This window comes from Eulemur rufifrons, chromosome 17 (genome assembly GCF_041146395.1).
Source record: "Eulemur rufifrons isolate Redbay chromosome 17, OSU_ERuf_1, whole genome shotgun sequence".
Lineage (NCBI taxonomy): Eukaryota > Metazoa > Chordata > Mammalia > Primates > Lemuridae > Eulemur > Eulemur rufifrons.
The window spans coordinates 49,393,157-49,408,978 of NC_090999.1; the positions used below are offsets into that span (position 1 = coordinate 49,393,157).

Sequence of the window (15,822 nt, forward strand, 5' to 3'; positions counted from 1 at the left end):
GCACAAAGTCCCTAAATAAGCACTTGCTGAATTAAAAATACTGAAGACTGTGGTTTTCCCCTTCCTCCATAAAATTATTTGTGTTTGCTGTTGATCCAAACCTCTCTCCTCATATTATGTAGGCCTGCAAATTTCTCTAGAACAAAGGTCAGCCCATGGCATGACTCAGCAAATGCCAGGTCATTGTGTCATCCCAGCCTTGGCAGCTTCCACAGAGTGGAAGGAAGTTTGTCCCAGCCACACCAGGTGGCAGTGTGAACCACGCCTGCACAGCCACCAAAGCTGGTGTATGAGCAAAAACAATGTAGGGTTCTACCAAAAAAAGACATTTGCAAATAATTTAACACAAAAGGGATAAATGAACTCAAATTTCTGTGGGAGATTCAAAGACTCACGTGATTTATATGACTGCTGCTGACAGGGAAAAATGAAGAAAAGAAGTTTTATTATTTGCACTGTCAGTAGGTACACAAAGAGAAATGAATATGTATCCTGGTAGACGAATAAACCTTGGCATTTATAAAAATGCATAGAAGTGATCATATTGAAAGTTAATATTAATATACTACTTTGTAAATATGAGAATAGCTGGAAAAGGTGCAATTATTTTTTGAAACTCAAATGATCAGACTATCCCACTTATTTAAAAAATCAAGAGATTAATTTTTAAGATATACATGATTTTGGAGTTATAAAATGGTTGAATTTTGGTACAGGTGAATGATTTGTACAAAATGTTTTTCATGTAGATAAATACCCTTATTGTCTTAAAGTTGGGATTCCAGCTTTAGTCTCATTGAATTTGGGATGTGGAGAAATAAGGGACAATTGCATTATTGTAGTATCGGTAACATGTAGCATCAGTAACTCCATAAAGTGGCACACTCTGTATTACTTGGTAGGTATCATCAGTCCCGCCTTTCAGTTGGTCTTCTGAGTATTTGTGGCAACTGTAAGATAAAGGAAGCACTAACCAGAGAGAAATCTCTCATTCAGGGCTTGTTGTGGGTACTTGTTATTGTGAACCTTTCTGATTGCCTGGCACCATTTGAGCGCTCTCCTAATGTTTGGAAAATTTCCTCTTTTATGAGTCCCACTTTCCCAAATTGCAGCAGGAAACTTGCTTTCCCTGCTTCCATTGAGGCAGGGGCATAGGTATGTGTCCTGGATTCCATCAACCAGATGCACTTGCATGTGACTGTAATTCAGAAGTGAGCAGCAGTGAGAGAGAAGAGGCACGCAGAATTTGTCATTTGGCAAGCATGGCAACAGAGGTTGGGCTTTTTGGAAGCATCAGTGCCAGAGTTTGTGGAATCAGTCCCGAGCATCCCCACGTGAGCTGAGCAGCACTTGTGCAAGTCATGGTACAGGTGCTGACTGTGGTGGCATGGGTGTTTTGTCTGCAGTGGCTCCTGAAGAGTAGTTGGACATTGTTCCTGACGGTTCAGCATCCAAGCCTGATCCGTAAGCTCTCTCAGAGCTTCTTTGAGCTACCTACTGGCCTTTAATTCTTTTTTTACTTAAGTCAGACAGGAATATTTTGTTGTTTGCTACTTAAAACCCTGACTGAAACAGTAATAAGAGGTTATAATTATTATTATTTTTTTTTAGACAGGGTCTTGCTCTGTCACCCAGGCTAGAGTGCAGTGGTGTCATCATAGCTCACTGCAGCCTTCAAATCCTGGGCTCAAGCGATCCTCCTGCCTCAGCATCCCAAAGCACTGGGATTACAAGCATGAGCCACCATGCCTGGCCAATATACTCTTTTTTTCTAGACACAGATTTGGGGATAACTTGTCAAATTTTTGTTGTGGGAAATTTTCACATGAAAACAAGAAAGGAAAAAAAAAAGAATACAATATAATGATTGTCATCTGGAATTGATTAAAGATCCACTAAATGAGATAAACCAATCACAACTGAGTAAAGGTAAAGGCATTTCAATATTTATACCTATAAGTAGCATGCTTTCTATAAATGAGGGAGAAATAATTTTAATGTTTAAAACTAAAGAGCCATACTAGGAAACATCTAAATTTGATATGAAAGAATAATTTAGCAAAGTATCACTTTTAAAAAAGCAGAATAGAAGACCGTTGTTTGTGTCTAACTAGTATTCCATTTCCTTTCCATTTAGAATCTTTTTTTATTATGGGGAACCCTTAGCGTGGTGCTAGCACAAGGCTGCTCCACTCTGTCCCTTTCTCCACTGTCCCAAGAGAGCAGGTGACCTAGCCCTGGCTAATCAGAATACTCTCCTCCCTGTCCCTTGTTCATGTATGGGCACATGATCCAAGCAGGGTACAACAGAGTCTTCCTTGAGATTTGATGTATGAACTCTGAGAGTGAGAGTCTCTCATCCACTGGGATTGCAAGCTCTAGGGACAATATTAGCTGTTCTCCCTAGCCACTTGGAGGAAGCTGTCTATAGTAGGAGAAGATGAGGCAACCTACAAGGAGAATGGGTAAGAGATGGCAGCCCAAGAGCTCTTGATAACATTTTTTGAGCCTCTGGTCCCGCTGTGCCTGGGCAATTTTGATTATGCTTGTTTGGGTTTCTGTCACTTGGCAATCAAAAGAGTCCCTGGTAATATGATGAACTTGTTATTCTCTATTTCTTATTTGCTGTTTTCCCACTGCAATGTCTATATTGTGCATTCAACAAAACTAAAGAGAAAAAAAGTGACTTCTAACATTTTTCTCTGATTATAAAAGTAGTAAATGCCTACTATAGAGAAATAGAAAGGTATTTAAAAGTGCATAAGCACACAGAAGAAAAGTTAAGCAAGTCAACCTGTAAGTCTACTACCCAGAAAAAAATAATTTTATTTATGTCATTCCACATATCTATGTATATGAATAATTGGGAGCATACTGTAGTTTTATAATCTGCTTTTTTAATTTAGTAAAACATTATGAATATTTTTTTGTGTTACTAACTTTTTTCTCCTGCATAATGAAGTTGCTAAACCATTTTAGAGACTCATGGTCAAAACTGTCACTTGACAAGTGCCAGGACCGTGAATGTGTGGTAGACACGTTTTCCAGCAAGATGCAAAGACAGATTTATTAAAGATGTCTCCCCTTACCCGTCAGTCCTGTCCTAGCAACTCTAACTCACTAAACACATTTTAGGCATTCAGAGAGCATAACAGATGTGTTGTCAACGATTCTGCCTGTTTTGCCAAGTCTCCCACTGACTTGATTACAGAAACCAAGCAGACACTACAGCCTCATGTGGTGGAATGGAGATGAGGGAATGAGGTTTGGGGTGAGGGAGAAGCCTGTGCAAAGACAGTTCAAATGCTAGTGGGCTGCTAGTCAGGGCTTCTGTGTTCACTTATTGGAGAACACAGAGTGTTCACTTATTCTCTTATGTTCCAGTACTAGCTCCAAAGATTTGGGGGCTGCACTATCCGAGGAGGCATAGATAGCATTTCCTACTTAGGACCTACCCAAGATAAGGCTACATTCCCCATTCATTGGTGTGTTCTTTTTTTGTTTTTAATTTTTTTGTTTTTTTTTTGAGACAGTCTTGTTTTGTCACCCAAGCTGCAGTATGGTGGTGTGATCATAGCTCACTGCGGCCCCGAACTCCTGGGCTCAAGTGATCTTCCTACCTCAGCCTCCTGAGTAGCTGTGGAGGTACATGCCACCACACCCAGCTAATTTAAAAAAAAAAATTTTTTTTGTAGAGACAAGATCTCACTATGTTGCCCAGGCATGTCTCGAACTCCTGGCCTCAAGCGATCCTCCTACCTCAGCCTCCCAAAGTACCGGGATTACAGATGTGAGCCACTACCCCAGCCCATTGGTGTCTTTAAGTACCAAAGTAGCTATTAAAACTAAATTTAAGGAATACAAATGTATGTGTGTGTACATGCATAGTATATATGTATGTATATATATGTATACATTCTAAGAAATGCACTGTTAGGTGATTGTGTTGTTGTGTGAGCATCATACAGTGAACTTACAGACACTATGGTGATAGAGGCAGGCTGCTCTATCTAGGGGATGATAAGGTGATACCTGAGCATGAACTTAAAGGAAGTGAGAGAGCACATTCTCTGGGCACCATGAGGGAAGAGCATCCCAGGCAGAAGAAACAGCAAGTGCAAAGGCTCTGAGGATGAAGAGTCTTGGTGTGTTTGAAAGACAGCAAGAAAGTGAATGTGGCTTAGTAGAAGATGAATTCATAGAGGTAACTGAAGCAACAGATTACATGGGCCCTTTAAAACAATATAACGATTTCAGTTTTTACTCTGACTGAGAAGGGGAACCATAGGAAGGTTTTGGGCCAAAGAGTGGCAGGATATAATTAGGCAGGTTACTTTGTTAAGAATAAATAGTGGGGGAGAAACCACAAAGCAAGGAGCCCATTAAGAGGTAAATGCAGTAGTAATCTAGGTGAGATTGGTGGTGGTGAAAATGGTTAGAACTGATTGAATTATGGATGTACTTTGAGGGTAGAGCCAAGACTGTTAACTGATAGAATGTGGGGTACATGAGAAAGAAAGGAGTCAAGGATAATATGGCAGATACTTGTAGATGCATCTTCTTTTTTCCCTTACTGTAAGATCCCTGATTTTGTTGGGGGTGGCAAGTTAAAAATTACATTCCCAGTTAGATATGGATGCCATTTTGAAACCATGAGGAAAAGGCCAAAAGAATAACAGAGTCTTTAGTCTTAAAGTTCATGAGCCTCTAAAAAGGATTCCAGGATCTGTCCACTTATGGACTTCTTGTTTCTTGAGAAAAACAATATATTTGTTTAAGGGATTCAGGTTTCCTGATCTCAACTAATCTCAGTTCCTAACTAATAGAGGTGACATCAGGGTTTTTGGCCTGAGAGACTGGTATAATGGAATTCTTCTTTCGTAATATGGGAAAAGCTGAGAGAGAAGCGAGTTCGGGAGGGGACTTAAAGGTCTGATTTTAGACATGTTACTGTGTCTATTAGATATCCAAGTGGAGATGTCCATTATGCAATTGGCTCTAGAGTCTGGTGTTCAGGAGGTAGAGAGATACGTGAGACTCAACAGTGTACACATGGAATATAAAGCTGTAGGGCTGGAGGACATCTTCTCGTGGATTAATAAAGACAATAGGTTTTGTGGTTGAGCCCAGGAGCATGCCCAAGTTTAGAGGTTGAAAAATGAGGAGGAAGAAGCAAAGGAAACTGGAAAAGAGTGGCTATAGAAGTGGGAGAAGAACTGAGAGAAATCCTGGAGGCCAAGGGAAGAAAGTGATCAATTGTGACTTTGAAATTGAAAAAAAGCCAAGGGATTTGGCTACATGGAGGTCACTGTGACCTTGACAAGAGCAATTTTAGTTTAGTGATGGAAAAAAAGCCTGATTGGAGTGGGTCAAGAGAGAAAAGGAGGAAGGAAAATAGAGGCAGCAATTACAGAAAATTATTCTGAGGAGTGTTTCTAGAAGGGGAGCAGGGACATGGAGTGAAATCGGAGGTCAAGGGAAGATTTCTTTTCCTTAATGATGGAAGATATCACAGTGTGTTTATATGCTATTAGAAATATCCAGAAGAAGTGGGAAGTCTGAGGTTGAGGGATAAAGGATAATTGCTGGAGTGAGGTCTTGCTAGGTGAAAGGGGACAGAATCTAATGCATGAGCAAAGGGGCAGGGTAGGCACATAAACTGTTGGGCGTGGAAGGAGCATGAAGCAGAGAGGCAAGTAGTTCATGTTGGGAGTGTGCTGAGAAGTTCTCTCTGATCTGCTTTCTTCAGCAATAAGTAGCAAAATCATCAGCTGAGAGTGAGGAAGTATAGAGATATTGGAGTTTTGAGTATCCAAAAGAATATAGGAGGAGCAAGGCAGAGGGTTAAATAGAGCATTGCCGCCAGCAGTAGGGCCCTCTGGGGTTAGTGGTCATGCACTTAAAATGTGTCCGGTCAGCCTGGTTGTGTGGTTTTCTCCAGCCACGTGCCACTGATTAGGTGTAGGTGTGGAGTAGGTAGAGCGATTTAATCTGGGATGTGGTTCTAGCCACTTGAAGTGCAGGGCAAGAAGGAGAAAGGGAGGTAGGTGAGGGAGAGTGGAAAGCTGGAGAGCTCACTGGGGTCAAAGGATTGTTGCATTGGTACCATAAGGAATGAGGAGGAGAGGGAGAAAGTGGGCTCCAGAGAGTAGAATCATTGAAATTAAGATAAAAAACCTTTTTGTAAAAAAGATACTGTTTATTCATCACTTTTCAGCAATATTCTCTTTATATCAACTTTTAAAGATATAATTCATATAATAAAATTTATATATTTTGAGCATATAGGTTGATGACTTTTGACAAAAATATACACCTATATCATTGCCATCAAAATGAAGATATAGAAGATTGCTATCTCTTCAGAATTCACTTGTGCCACTTTGCAATATCCCTCCCTCCCCCCACAAAAACCCTAATGAAACACTGGTCTGTTTTTTTTTAAATCACCACAGATGAGTTTTAACTATTCTAGAATTTCACATAAGTGGAATCATATAGTATACACTAATTTTATGCCAGGTCACTTTCACCCAGCAAAATGTCTATGAAATTCATCCATGTTATTGCGTGTGTCTGTACTTTGTTTCTTCTTCTTGCTGAAGGGTATTCCATTGCACTAATATACAACAATTTGTTTATCTGTTCACCCGCGGATAGATGTTTGGGCTGTTACTAACATTCACATACAAGTTTTTATGGGCATATGTTTCCATTCTCTTGGACAAATACCTAAGGCTGAAATTGCTGCTATGTAGTACCAGTTTTTACATATTGTTGGATTTGATTTGCTAAGATTTTGTGTAGGATTTTCATGTCTATGTTCACAGAGCCAAGAGAAGTCACCACAACTAGCCGTTTGGCTCTTTCTTACCCATGTTGGAGCCACCACAGCAACAGTCCCTTGATCCTGTAAACAATGGCAAACTGAAGCAGAGTGCACATAAACCAGATGGAATCATCTGCCCCAAGAAGAAAAAGCATAAAAAAATGCATAATGGGCTCATGGCATTGAGGGATCATACAGAAATTCATAAGCCACACTTTGCATCCTCATAACTGAGTAACCTTGCCCTATAGTCCTTCCAATGTCTGTGTTTTGGGGGTTTATTTAAGTATATTCTTAGGCAATTAGTCCTTAAGTTGATCACCTTCTGATGGAAACACAGTCAGAGACTCCCCAGAGGGACACTGTACGTTTGGGGAGGGCTAATGGTATAATTTTCAATATTGTTATGATGCAAATTATTTTCAGTTGTAACAGTGTAAACACTAAGCCGTCACACCTAAAGGTGGGTCATCCCTGAATCCTTGGAGTTACAGCTATTGGCACCTGGATTAAGTGTCTTCTTCCTTAAGTGTGAAATGTCTCTGGAGTATTATTGCTTTAAAGACTGTCAAGTTCCCTAAAAGTAAAAATTATTTATTCCTTAGTAAATAATTCAATTTGAGAGTTAAGACTTATAAGTAATTTACTGGAATTTCTCTTCCCACATACTCCTTAAATACCCGACAGAACCTCTGGCATGTACTGAGGCAATCAGTAGGTTTTTAAGAAAGCAATCAACATTCCAAAATGTCTCATCACAAAATTAGGAATTATGTAAAGATAATTGAAGTAAAAGAAAAAGAACACATTGTTCTCTTGACTCATTTCAGTTCTTCCCTGACAATGAATTTTCATGAGCTGCTTGGACTATTAAGGTAAATTGATATTTTAAAATCTGTGATTATGGGTGACAGGAGTACAATATTTGTAGGCTTTTGTTTGTATATTTATATTTATACTGAATATGAGCAATTGTGAGTAAAATACCTTCTGTCTTTAAATTGCTCATTTAGGATAGTACTCGCCAAACATTTAAATGAATACTTATGTGAAACACAAGTGTTTTATAACTTGCTTTTAAAACATTTAATTAAGAAATGGAAGGGAAAGTATCTTAGAACACAATATTAATAGGTTATATGACTTTGAGGAGAAGGATCTGTTAGAATAACTTTTCAGAACACCCAAAGCTTATACCTTCAACAGCTATCTTCTTTTAACCAGTTAAATAACATTTTTTTTCAAAACATATTGCTTGATTTCCTGCCCTCCTAAGCAGAACATATAGTATATAATCTATGAGTTCTGTAGGTGTTAATTATACATGCCAGTTCACCAAAGGGTGCCAGCCTTGAGGTTTATTAAAGCTCATAGACACAAAGGAGATCAGAAAATGAAGCAGCATAGTAGTTTGAGGCCATAAATAAAATGATGTGTCTGCCTCCTTTCTCCTTTCCTTCCCCTCCCTCCCACACCCACTTGTTTCTAATCTATTAATTTAAACTCAGGAAGATGGAGGGTTGATACAGGGCCAGATGACCTTGGTTATTCCATCACTAACTTCATTTCATTTTATTTTTTTCACATTTTTGTTTTGGAGGAGGCTGACTCTAAATACTTTAATGTAAGAGTCAAGTGCATATATTCATGGTCCTTTTTCTCTCATTTTTGTGTGCCTAGTTCCCCTAGTTTATTCAAGTTTGCGAAAGAGTGACTATTGGACTAAGCTCTTTGGACTTCAAAGTGTAGAAAAAGCATGAACGGCCCAATACATGGCTTTTTAATTCTTTTCTGTCTCTTGTCTTAAAAGCAGACTCTGAGACAAGGATTCAAATTAAAGTAGTTTGCTTGGCAGGTGAAGGAAATACTGACAAGTGAGTGGGGGTGTGGGAGAAGGAAGTGAAGGCAGCCAGCGAATTGTGTGTTACAAGCCAGATACCACCGTGGGCAGCTGGAGCTGGAGTCACTCCCCATTGAGTCACCTGCAGAGTCACCACAACCAACTCCTGTAAGTCAATGGTTGGACGGTGATGGGATGTTAATATTTCTGCATGTTCAACCTGCCTGCATGGGTGGACAAGGGGTGCTTAGGTGGCCAAAGAGAGTGGAACTCTGGTGACATGTGCTGACGTAAGGGCCAGGGTTATGGGTCAGGCACCGATAGTGGCCACTGCAGCTGGAGATGGTGATATGAGAATGGCCCCTATTCTCAACCCTGTGATTTGAAGACTTGCATTTTGAGAACAAATTAAGAGATGGAGATGGCAATGACTTTCCTTTGACTAAACTCGTATCTAGAAATATTGGTCTACAATGTTTCTGAAAGAAAAATGTAATTGCTAGTAAGTAGGTCCACATTCTGTCTGTGCAGCCTTTTCTGGTTTATAACTTGAATAAGTTATTCCATGAATTGTCTAACTTAACTCCATCTTCACTTTTATAATAATTTACTGACAGTTTGAATTTCTTTGTTCTCTCTTGAATGGTCAGGTAGGGGTGGGTGAGTGAAAGGCAATTGATTTTCTACTGTCAATTGAATTCACTCCCTCAAATCAGACAGCTCTCGGAATTATAGAGTAATGATTCTGAAGAATATAAGTCAAGAATTGCCTGTTTACAAAAACGTTACATTGTTTTTATAAGGTGCTCAGCTCTGGGAGCAGTGAGTACAAATAAACAGAGATTCTGTCTCATGTTGTAGGGGGAAAGTGGTTTTGTCTGCCAGCATCTTTTTCTTGTGGATCTATCTCTCCTCAAATCCATTTGACCGTGTGTGTGTGTGTGTGTGTGTGTGTGTGTATGAGAGAGAGAGAGAGAGAGAGAGAGAGGGAGAGAGAGATGAACTATGGCTACTGGGAGAATGAAGCTCTCCTTTTTTCTCATTTGCTCATCTGGGATAACATACAGCTGGGGATGATCATGTCACTTTCCTGGCTCCCTTAGGTGAGATCACATGCAGAATGCAGCCAGGTGTAGACAAGTAGTAGAGACAAGAAGTCCTGGGGGTCTAGTCGCTGGACCTGGCTTGATTGAGCTTCACCTCAGGGCCTTCTGAGCCAGTTTTTCTGTGAGCTAATAATTCACTCCTTTGCTTACGGTGATTTAAGTTAGGTTCCTAGCACACGCAACACGAAAAGTTCTGACTAAAACCCATACTCAGAGCTGACAAAAAACTGAAGGTGAAAGAGAGAAAATGTATCAGAAGAAAGTTTTGAGAGACTTACCTTGATGATGAAATATCTTCTTAAACACAATAAAAATGGATTCAATATCAACTAACAGGATATTTTTTTTGAAGCCAGAGTATGTGTGAAATTATAGAATTCGCAAAAAAACACTGTCCATTGTTTTTCTTAAAGTGACTTGAATGTGAAGTGAAATATCCACCAATACCCACATCTGAACAACCATACTATGTTGGTGTATTTTCAAGTAAATATGGCGTTCAATGAAAATGTGTCTAGTTCAGCCTGCACCTTCAAAACTCTCACCAGTTGCTTTCCTCGAGCCAACCAGTACTTTAGCATACAGAGGAAGGGTTTTATGAGTACTTCCCATTTCATAACACAGAATATTTTAAAAAAGTACACTCAAGGGTTGAAAATTAACAATTTTTAGTGCTTTATCAAGGACATTCCTAAGTGAAACTGTTTTTCAAAAACTGTGAGTGCATGGCAGTGAAGAATACAATGATTACTAGAACAGTTTGGTCCTGCTGTCTTCCTTGATTGGTGTGAAAGTCCCAGCAGTTTTACCTACCATTGCTTTTGCACCATCTGTGTGAAGATCAACACAGTGAGAAAGACAAATACCAACTCAGTGTTATTATGAAAATAGTTTTGATTGTACACGTCCTTTGAAAGGACTTGGGGAACCCCCAAGAGTTGGTGAACCATACTTTGAGATTCACTAATTAAAAAAAATACTATCATTTTATCATTAAAAAAAAAAAAGACTTCTTGAGTATCTATGATTTCCAGGCACTTTTGAGTGCATGGGCTATGTCAGTGCACAAAACAAGGAGCTCTGCCTTCATGAAGGCTGTTTTCTGGCGGGGGTGGTGACAAACAAGACCACAGATATGAATCATAGGTAAATTAGGAAATGCATTAGGAGATGGTAAGTGCTATGGACAAAATAAAAAGCAGAGCAGGGTAAGAGCAATTGGGAGTGCTGGTGGGTGACAGGGAGCACGTTAAAAGTTTAGAGTGGTCAGGGTCAGTAAAAATGGATTCAATATCAACTAACAAGATGTTATTGCAAAGGAGATAATTTTGAGCAAAGTCTTAAAGGAAGGAAGGGAGTTAGACATGTGGCTATCTGGTGGAGGAACATTTCAGTTAGGGGAGTAGCCAGTACAAAGACAACGAAGTGACAGTATGCCTGGTGTGGCTAGAATCCATGACGGGACCAGTGAGGAGCAGGTGGAGGGATTGAATATAAAATACTAGAATACGTGATCAGAGAAGTAAGGGAGGGAACAAGTTGTGTAGAGAAATGGGAACCACTCGAGGGCCATTAACAGAAGAGTGGCTCGATCTCTCTTATGCCTTAAAAAAGGTCAGTTTTATTGCTATGTTGAAGATAGACTGCAGAGGACAAGGATAGAAAATGAAGACGAGTTAAGAGGCTTGTGTGGTAAATCCCAACAAAAGATAACAGTGGGCCAGGCCAGAGAGGTAGATGTGGAACTGATGAGAAGGTAGAATTGTTAGGTAGATAGTGAGGGATTCTGCATCTCCTGGGGACTAAAGTGGGTGCTGTTGCCCCATCTTGGTTCTGCCCCACCCTAATTTTCCATACCTGGGGGAGGAGGGAACACCCTACGAATCTGCTAATCAGAACTTGGTGTGCCAGCTGCAAAAGAATACAGAGGACTCTAGCCCATGGGCCAAGCAGTATGGGTACCATAAAGTCTGGAAAGTGACCTAGAACCTACATCCATAGTTAAGGCTCAGGTCATGTGACTCCCAGCTGTCCAATCAAAGTGGTTCTATGGTGACCTCTGAACCACAGGGGAGGTCCCTATCCAGGCACTATAAAATAAGACTTAGACCATAACCAATCCTTCTTTTTGCGCCCTTCCTTTGGCTCTCACTTTGCTGCAACAATGGGTCTAGTCATCATCTGTGATATATGTACCATGCTCTGGAAACCTATACCTTGCTCTTGCCTAAAATCCTGTCTTTCTGTCCTCAATAAACCTCATTTTCTTGCTTGCCTTACTTTGGTGTGTCTGGTCATTCTTCAGCCATGGGTGTGCCAAGAACCAACATTTTCAGACTAAAACCTGACATATTCAATAGAACTTCCTAATGGTTTTAATGTGGGTGTAAGAGAAAGAGAGAAGTCAAAGGTAACTTTAAAATTATCAGCCTGAGTAACTGAGAAGATAGTGAATCTTTTATACAAAAATCAACCTAAAATTTGCTGTAGAGCTAAGGGTAAAATTATGAAATTTTTAAGAGAAGATACAGAAGAAAACCTTCCTGACTTATGGGCAAGCAAATAGTTCTTAAACATGATACCGGGCCAGGGGCTATGGCTCCTCCCTGTAATCCTAGCACTTTGGGAGGTCGAGCAGGAGGATTGCTTGAGATCAGAAGTTTAAGACCAACCTGAGCAAGAACAAGACCCTATCTCTGCAAAAAAAGAAAAAACCTAGCCAGGTGTGGTGGTGTGTGCCTGTAGTCCCAGCTACTTGGAAGGCTGAGGCAGGAGGATCACTTGAGCCCAGGAGTTTGAGATTGCATTGTTATGATGACACCATTGCATTCTAACCTGGGTGACAAAGCAAGACTCTGTCTGTAAATAAATAAATAAACAAACCCCCAAACCAAAAAACAAACAACAGCAAAAAAAAAAACATGACACCAAAAGCATGATCCATAAAAGAAAAAAATTGGTGTGTTGGACTTCATCAAAATCTGCTCTGTGACAGATACTGTAACGAGAATGAAAATAAAATCACAGCCTAGGAAAAATTATTTGCAATTCATATATATCACAAAGGATTTGTATACAGAATATATACATACATATAGGCATATATATATTAAACTTAATAGTAGAAAATAAACAATCCAATTTGAAAATGGGGAAAAAATTTGAACAAATACATAACCAAAGGATTTTTAATAAGCACATGAAAAGATACTTAACATCATTAGCCCTTAGGGAAATGCAAGTAAAGCCACCATGAGATACTAGAATGCCTAAAATAAAAAAATACAATACCAAGTGCTGGTGAAAACGTGGAACAAGTAGATCTCATATGTTGTTGGTATGGCTTCTCTGGAAAACAGCTTGGAATTTCTTATAAAGTTAAACATACGCTCCCATATGTTGCAGCTATCCCACTCCTGGGTATTTATCCTAGAGAAATGAAAACTTAGGTTCAATAAAACTCAGTACACAAATTATCCATAGCAGCTTTATTTGTAATAGACCAAAACTGGGAACTACACAAATATCTCTCAACAAGTGAATAAACTGCGGTCTATTTATATAAGCAAATGTTACCCATACCAAACAAACAAACAAACAAAAAGAACACGTAACAACTTGGATGAATGTCAAGGATATTAGGCTGACTGACAAAAGCCAATCTCAGAAGGTCACCTACCATATGATTCCATTTATGTAGCATTCTCGATGTGACACTATTATGGTGATGAAGTATGGATCAGTGGTTGCCAGGGGTTAGGGTTGGAGGGGAGAGGAAATGAGGGAGTTTCTTTGGGGTAATGGAATAACTCTGTATACTGATTGTATCTACTGCTGGTTACAAAAATGTAAACGTGACAATATTTCATAGAACTATATACATCAAGGGAAAAATGCAGATTAAAAACTGGTGAAATCAAGTAATGTCTGTAGTTAGTAAGATTGTACCAATGTCAGTTTCCTGGTTTTTGTAATTGTACTATGCTTATGTAAGATGTTATTTTGGGGGGAAACAGGGTGAAAGATTCACAGGAACAATATACTATTTTTGCAACTTATCTGTGAGCCTAAAATTATTTCAAAATAAAAAGAAAAAAATAGTGTTTCCATTAACCAGGATAAAAAAGGCTGTGGATAGAGCAAGTATTAAAAGAGGAGATGAGGAGTTCAGTTTTAGACATTCTAAATTTGACATGTCTATTACAAATGCTTATGTACGAGTCTGAAGTTTGGGAGAGGAGTCTAGATGTGATATACATTTGGAAGATGAGATTTAAAGCCACGAGTCTGGATGAGCTCAAGGGCAGGAATGTATACGTGGATCAAGAAGAAAAGAGAGGCCAGGAGTGAGGTGGGCCTTGGGGTACTCCATTACCAGACAACAGGAGAGAATAGAGTGAACTCTTGGAAGGTAAGAGTGCCAAGTTTACTATTTTTCTTTCTGTAGTCTTTCTTTCTTTCTTTTCTTTCTCTCTCCTTCCTTCCTCCCTTCTTTCCTTCCTTCCTTCCTTCCTATTTCTTCAAATTTGTTACTATGAGGAGTGACTAAAATACAAAATATAACTGAGTCCCATCATCCTCATCCTCATCCTTATCATCATCATCATGGAAATGGCTTTAAGAGAAAACTGGTAATTTAATATTATTGCTCCTGATTTTCAACCAGTAAATATTAATAGCTGACATTGATAAATAGACAGCCAAGAGTCTGTCAAAGAAAGCTCAAGATATGTTATATCAACGTGCATGTTCAGGGGGAGAAAAAGAAGCTCAGAAATAATTTATTAGTATGTGTACTTCTTGATTTCATCTATAAGACAAGCACAGAAGCACACCCATGCCTCTGGGAACACTGGACCATGCACCCCTGAAAAAGGCTTTGCCTCCTTCATCATGAGTGATCTTCCTGCAGCAGTCAAGCATGCTTGTGTACATGATATCAGTTCCTTTGCACTCTGACTACATCATCAAGCAGCAGCGAACGGTGTCAAATGGATGGGAAGTCAACCCAGCGATGGCAATGACAGACTGTGTGATCATCCAGCTGAGGAAGATGTGAGTCCTCTTGGAATCTGGAAGAATTCCCTTTGCAGTGTCATAGATGCCCAAATAGGCAGCTCAATAGATGACAGTACCCAGCACAGACACATTAAAGCCTTGATACAAGTCCTTAATCCCATCAGATTTGTAGGTCTTAACCAGGCAGTCACAGAGGCCTCTCAATTCCCTTTCAGCTCCGGCCTGACCCACATCTGCTGCTAGACAGGTACAAAATCAAGCTAGCTGCAAAATCAAGAGGGTACACAAAACACAAGGATGTGGCCCTAGTGGCATTACCTGATGCCAGATTCTGTGCAAAGTAGTGTCCAATCTGGGCTCTTTTGTCCACACCACCCAGGAAGATCTTCCAGTATTTATCTTTGAGGGTAACAATAGCCAGGGTGGGGACACGCTTGACGGCATTGGTTTGGTTGCCATGCCAGAAGGAAAGACTCCCTGCTCCTTAGGGATATGAACCACACAGTCTATAATGCCGTTGTGTTGCATCACTGCAGTGAGTTGCTTGCTTGCATGCTGCACCTGCAGCAGCAGCATGGCCTGCCTGATGGGCGCTACTGTGGTCTTAGCGACTTTGGTGAAGGACACAGTGGCATCTGTCATGTAGAAAGGAAAGATGAGGCAGGCGACTGCAGAGTGGGACTGGGCCAGGGACTGGCTTTGACTCTGGGGCTCGGGTGGATTTCCTTCTCTTTTCCTCTGTACTTCATTGATTCCAGTAAAAATTTACAGGGTATCAGTAGGAATACTCCCCCCTCTGTTCAATGATTTTACAATCTGTTATTCTTTCAATCCCTGCTACCACTAGGGATCATGTATGGTAATCTCAATGCTTTGGGAGAAATGAACACTGGTTTCTTTAAAAGAGAATGGAACATCTGTTGTGAGACCACTTTCCCTAAAGGGGAAATTAAGACAAAAGCTGATTCACATTTAGGAAAAATTTTCTCATTGTCTTCTTATTTAAGTTTCCTGAAATCCTTGCTTAT

The 15,822-nt window shown here is 39.9% G+C and overlaps 1 pseudogene; it reads right to left on the reverse strand.

The window, feature by feature from the left end:
• Window positions 1-14,559: 14,559 nt before the first annotated feature.
• On the reverse strand, window positions 14,560-15,543 carry LOC138398033 (ADP/ATP translocase 2 pseudogene; annotated as a pseudogene).
• Window positions 15,544-15,822: the final 279 nt, after the last annotated feature.